Here is a 7,126-nt window from a genome sequence, read left to right on the forward strand (position 1 = left end):
GTGACAATATACATTTATACCAAGCCAATTATCCTCCAAACCTGTACAGATTTGGCTTTCTGGTTACTAACTCTCCAGCCATTTGAGAAATATACCAGCCAAGTGGAGTATTGTGACAAATCTGGGCACCAGATTTTTGGATGCATGTGATGAATGTGAAAAAGATGTAGATCTTGCAGACTGAAATGTTTCCAGGAATGAGAAGTTCTTGTTGTGTGAATACACTGGACAGGTTAGTATTGTTCTCCTTAGAACAAGGAAGACCAAACGATGTTTAAAATCAGGAATTGATAAGACAGCATAAAACGGCAAGTCAGTACAGTATTCCTCACATGGCTGATGAATTAGTAACCAGAAATCTAAATATAATGTGCTATTAGAAAACAAGTGTTATTCCATGAACATTTAACATTCAGTTTAGTTTTTAGTTTAGAACTATAACGTGGAAACAGGCCCTTCAGCCCATCAAGTCTGTGCCAACCAGCAATCCTGTACACTAACACCATCCTACACACTGGTGACAATTTACATTTATACCAAGCCAATTAACCTGCAAACCTGTACATCTTTGGAGTGTGTGAAGAAACTGGAGCACCCAGAGAAAACTCACGCTGTCACAGAGAAAACGTACAAACTCCGTACAGACAGCATGAGTAGTCAGGATCGAACCCGGGTCTCCGGCACTGTAAGACAGCAGCTCTACTGCTGCACCACCATGCCACCCTCAATTTAGATTACTGCTTGGCAGGCTAAAAGATAATAGGTCCAGTATAAGCTTACAAAAGAAATTTGATAAATATTAGAAGAAGAAAAACTGAATGAAGCGTTAAGGATAAAAGGATCTGAAATCAAGCTAGCCCAGCCAAAACGGGCCAAATGGCCTCCTTCTGTGCAATTCTACACTATGCTTCTACAAAAAAATCACTGAAGTAGGGGAATTGATTTATTGAAAAATAATTTTGCCAAAATCGTATCAGCATCAGCATATATTAATTTTCAAGATAAAGGATTTGCACCAAAGTGCTGCACAGAAATTATTTGTTGTCTTCTGAAGAGAATTATGGAGGTGTTGAAATGAGGAATCTGTTCGTGTAGGAAGGAACTGCAGATGCTGGTTTACACCGGATAGACACAAAATGCTGGAGTACCTCAGTGGGACAGGCAGCATCTCTGGAGAGAAGGAATGAGTGATGTTTCAGGTCGAGACCCTTCTGCAGTATAATGTGGATAAATGTGAGGTTGAATGGTGGCCGATTAGGAAAGGGGGAGATGCAACGAGACCTGGGTATCATGGTACACCAGTCATTGAAAGTAGGCATGCAGATGCAGCAGGCAATGAAGAAAGCGAATGATATGTTAGCATTCATAGCAAAAGGATTTGAGTATAGGAGCAGGGAGGTTCTACTGCAGTTGTACAGGGTCTTGGTGAGATCACACCTGGAGTAATGCATACAGTTTTGGTCTCCTAATCTGAGGAAGGGCATTCTTGCCATAGAGGGAGTACAGAGAAGGTTCACCAGACTGATTCCTGGGATGTCAGGACTTTCATATGAAGAAAGACTGGATAGACTCGGCTTGTACTCGCTAGAATTTAGAAGGTTGAGGGGGGATCTTATAGAAACTTACAAAATTCTTAAGGGGTTGGACAGGCTAGATGCAGGAAGATTGTTCCCGATGTTGGGGAAGTCCAGAACAAGGGGTCACAGTTTAAGGATAAAGGGGAAATCTTTTAGGACTGAGATGAGAAAAACATTTTTTACACAGAGAGTGGTGAATCTCTGGAATTCTCTGCCACAGAATGTAGTTGAGGCCAGTTCATTGGCTATATTTAAGAGGGAGTTAGATGTGGCCCTTGTGGCTAAAGGGATCAGGGGGTATGGAGAGAAGGCAGGTACGGGATACTGAGTTGGATGATCAGCCATGATCATATTGAATGGGCCCGAAGGGCCGAATGGCCTACTCCTGCACCTATTCTCTATGTTTCTATGTTTCTATGTTTCAGACTTATCTTCGAGGAATCTGTATGCGGAGACTGTATGACTGCACCAGAGTCCCTGAACGCTTGCAGCTTCCAAACCCACGGCTCGCAATGCCAGCCATTCCTTCCCTGTTCGCTGTTTGTGGATTGTGAGACAGTTCGCTGCTGACAGGGAGACAGATGTAAATGTGGAAAATCAGTGAAGGTTCAAGTAATTCAGGCTGCAAAGTGTCATGCGTGTCAACTGATTCTGATCATTCCACTCGTATTTCTTTGTAAAAAGCACAGAATCTGTCACACTAAAATTAGCTCTGGATATGATGAGGTCTTTCCTGCAGGTTTTAATATTTTTAATTTTTATTTGGCTGCAAAAAATGTCCATGAGAGAACGATCCTGTTTCATGGTATCAATTAACTGTGTTCAAAGAAACTGGGCATTATTTAAAATTGGAAAATTATCTTTATACATTTTCTTTAAAAAAAAATTGGGCATTATGTAAAGCTGGAAATTTATCTTCATTTTTTCTTTTTTTTTTAAATGGGCCTAATGCAAAACTGGAAAATGATCTTCAAAAGCTATCTTTTAAAAAATCTGAGCGTTATGTAAATCTGGGAAATTATCTTTAAAAGTATTTTGTTCTTTTTCTCAAAACCTGAGCCAGAACACTAATTTCTGGATGTCAGGAATTAAGGCCAAAATTGTGAATGAGGATCTGGAACCGATTCAGGAAAAAAATTTCACGGTTAAGCTGGTGGTGGGGTAAAGGAACAAGCAGTATATTATTAGCCATCGAGTAAATCCTGCAGTATTAACTCTTCTGCATGTTACTGTATGGAAATAAAATGCAGTGTGATACTGCATGGAGGGTTACTGCTGTGCACGGGAATTAGGGTGAATTCTCGATCTAAATTCGATGTAAATTAATCCCAATAGAATGATCCAGTAGCTATTAATTAAATAGAACCCATCTTCACAAAAAACATTGGGGTTGAAATGCAATCCATGCTGTTTCACGTCTGATATCCTTGCAGTATCACTGGTACTACCTGCTGCAAGTTTATTTTAGCCTGACTTATTACAGTAATTAGACACAAAATGCTGGAGTAACTCAGCGGGACAGGCAGCATCTCTGGTGAGAAGGGATGGGTGACAACTCGGGTCGAGACTCTTCTTCAGACCTCAGTCTGAAGAAGGGTCTCTATCCGAAAAATCACCCATTCCTTCTCTCCAGAGACGCTGCCTGTCCCGCTGAGTTACTCCAGCATTTTGTGTCTGTCTTTGGTGTAAACAAGCATCTGCAGTTCCTTCCTACATATTTCAGTAATTGTTCCTGCCAATAAACTTGTACATCTCTTCTAATTGTTTCTGCCTAAGATACAAATGAATTATTGAAAGATGCTGGCACATAGGATTTAGTTTCATTGAACCATTAATTTAAAGACAGTATCAATGACGTTCAGAAGAACATAGGAAATAAAACCAGGGACAGGCCATATAACCCTATGTGTTTCCTTGCCCAGTTAATGATATTACCGCAGGTCTCCGAACTCAAACCTGCCAAATTCTCCTATCCCTCCATCCATTAGAGGGAGAGCAAGGAGGGAAGAGACAATGACTTTGGGACTTTAAACTGTGTTGAGTGTTTGTTTTGTTATTTATTCTATGTTATGACTGCAGGCTAAACCATTTTGTTGCACTGAAAAGTGCAATGACAATAAAATTGAATCCAATCTAATTAATATTCATTGTAAATAGGTAAGGTTTCATTACTGATCCACCTAGTTACAGTCTGAGGAAGGGTCTCAACCCAAAACGACACCCATTCCTTTTCTCCAGAGATGCTGCCTGTCCCGCTGAGTTACTACAGCATTTTGTGTCCAGTCTCATCTGCTATCTGTACTGTAACCATGTTTCCTCAAAGGCTAACATTTTAACAGCAACTCCATCAGTCTTTAGGTAGACACAAAAAATACTGGAGTAATTCAGCGGGACAGGCAGCATCTCTGGGTGGTGTTTCGGTTCGAGACCCTTCTTCAGACTGATGTCAGGGGAGTGGGCGAGACAGAGATAAAATGTAGTCGGAGACAGTAAGACTGGTGGGAGAACTGGGATGGGGGAGGGGATGGAGAGGTAAAGCAAGGGTTATTTGAAGTTAGAGAAGTCAATGTTCATACCGCTGAGGTGTAAACTGCCCAAGCAAAATATGAGGTGATGATCCTCCAATTTGTGCTGGGCCTCACTCTGACAATGGAGGAGGCCCAGTGCAGAAAGGTCAGATTGGGAATGGGAGGGGGAGATAAAGTGTTGAGCAACTGGGAGATCAAGTATGTTTAGGCGGACTGAGCGGAGGTGTTCAGCGAAACGATCGCTGAGCCTGCGTTTGGTCTCGCCGATATATAGGAGTCAACACCTGTAACAGCGGATACAGTAGATGAGGTTGGAGAAAGTGCAAGTGAACCTCTTCTGCCTCACCTGAAAAGTCTGTCAGGGTCCTTGAATGGAGTCAAGGGGGGGAGATAAGGGGAGAGGTGTTGCATCTCCTGCGGTTGCAGGGGAAGTATCTGGGAGGGAGTGGTTTGGGTGGGAAGGGACGATTTGACCAGGGAGTTGCGGAGGGAACAGTCTCTGCAGAAAGCAGAAAGGCGTGGAGATGGGAAGATGTGGCCAGTAGTGGGATCCCGTTGGAGGTGGCGAAAATGTTGGAGGATTATATGCTGTATGCGACGGCTGATGGGGTGGAAGGTGAGGACAAGGGGGACTGTCCTTGTTACAAATGGGGGGAGGGGGAGTAAGAGCGGAGCTGTGGGATATAGAGGAGACCCTGGTGAGAGTCTCATCTATAATGGAAGAGGGGGACCCCCGTTTCCTAAGGAATGAGGACATCTCCGCCATCAGTCTTTACTTCATGTAATAATATTATGTTTGCTATCTTACTAAAGATAGTGCTAGTGTACGGGGATCGCTGGGCGGCGTGGACTCGGTGGGCCAAACGGTCTGTTTCCACGCTGCATCTCTAAACTAAACTAAATGCATTTTGCAAACCGACTGATAATCCCTCATCTATCCTACTAATTAGAGACAAATTTCTCAGTTCTCATTTGTCCCTTGATAAAACCATATTGACTCATTCTAATTGTACCATGGTGGCTTGCGAATACTGTTACCACATTCTTGATAGAAAATAAACACAGCATTTTCTGACTAATTGGGTGAAAGCTGCATATTGTTTCTCCTTGTGCTGTCAATGAGTAGCATTACATCTGTTGCCTTGCAAACTGTTGGAACTGTTCCAAAAGCAAGGAAATGTTAGAAGGCCATCAATAATACATCCATTATTGTTGCTGCAACTGCTGTAAAACTAGGATGTGAGCTATTATGTCCCTGGTATTTGTCAGATTTTACTCCCCTTCCTTCCTTCTGATCTCTTTATTCATCTTCAGTGTTTTAACTTCCTTGCCGTCCCTAGATTCTTGGCTTTCCATTTATCTGCCACACTCATTGTTTCCAACTGTGAACACAGGCACGAAACCTCGAATAATTCAGTCATCTCATATCCATTGTAATTTTGGAGTCTGAAGAAGGGTCCCGACCTGAAACGTCACCTATCCATGTTCTCCAGAAATGCTTTCTGACACGCCGAGTTACTCCAGCACTTTCTTTTGTAAACCAGCTTTTGCAGTTCCTTGTTTCTATAATTTCCCCACTGAATCCGAGGAGTCGATATTGATGCTGCTAATTCCTTTCTTTTCCTCTATTCATGGACATTCTTGCAACTTTTTATATGTCTTACCAATTTCCCCTCATATTTTATCTTCTCCCCCTTTTGGTCATTTGTTATTGATCTCCATAATTCTCAGCATCCTGGCAATATAATTGTCAAGGTTCACATTCAATAGCATTGGAGGTGTTGTATCATATTCATTTTACATTTTGAAATTTGAAAGCAGAGTTGAACAAGCAGTTTGCGGCTTCACAACATTCTATTAACAATGAGGTTCAGGGAAAATAAGATTATTGTTTTAAATTTGTAGCTTCCTTAATCTTTTTACCTATCCTTGGATGGACCAGTTATCCTGTGAATGTGGGAGAATATGGAACGAGTGTGAATGGTTGATGTGGACATGGTGGGGCGAAGGGTTGTTTCCACGCTGTATCTCCAAACTCTTTTGGTGCGGCGGTACAGTTGCTGCCTTACCCGGGTTCATCCTGACCTCGGGTGCTGTCTGTATGGAGTTTGCACGTTCTCCCTGTGACCGTGTGGGTTTCTTCCAGGTGCTCCGGTTTTCTCCCACACTTAAAGACGTGCAGGTTTGTAGGTTAATTGGCCTTGGTAAAAATGGTAAATTGTCTCTAGTGTGTAAGATAGTGCTAGTGTAACAGGGTGATCGCTGGTCGGCAGGGACTCGGTGGGCCGAATGGCCTGTTTCGGCACTGCATCTCTGAAGTCTAAAGTCTAAAAGTCTAAATGCTGGCATTGTGAAATGTAAGCAGAACACATCCAGAGTATCAAACACTAACTCTACTCATCAGGAACTGCCTGGCCTGCAGAGAATTTGCAGCATTTCCTGTTTGTATTTCAGAGCGCAGGCTGGGATGCTTTTGTTTGTTTGTGAATAAATTCACGGCGTTGCGTTTCACCCGGAGAGAATCGGCGGTAAGTACATCAGTAGGGGGGAGAGGTATCAAATGGCCTGGCAGCAAAGTGAGTGACGGCTGAGTGACTGCTGTTCATGGCTGCTCACCACCACAGACAAAGGTATTTTAAACATGTGAACTGATGGCAGCTCGGTCTATACATAGTCACGGCTTCCAGTCCAGTAACATCGTGCATCCAGTCCAAGGTACTTATCGTTCCAAGGAAACATCACATTCATTTGGGCAGCAGAGCGACGCAGCTGGTAGTGCTCCTCTCTCATAGTGCCAGAGACCTGGGTTCAATCCTGACCTCAGGCCCTATCTGTGTAGAGTTTACGCATGCGCCCTATGAATGTGTGAGTTCCCTTCAGGTGCTCTGGCTTCCTCCCACATCCAAATAATGTGCCGGTTTGTAAGTTAATTGGCCTCGTTAAATAGTGCCGAGTGTGTAGTGAGTGGATACGAAAGTGGGATAGCATAGAACTAGTGTGAACAGGTGATCGATGGTCAGC

This window comes from Amblyraja radiata, chromosome 16 (assembly GCF_010909765.2).
Source record: "Amblyraja radiata isolate CabotCenter1 chromosome 16, sAmbRad1.1.pri, whole genome shotgun sequence".
In the NCBI taxonomy this organism is placed as follows: domain Eukaryota; kingdom Metazoa; phylum Chordata; class Chondrichthyes; order Rajiformes; family Rajidae; genus Amblyraja; species Amblyraja radiata.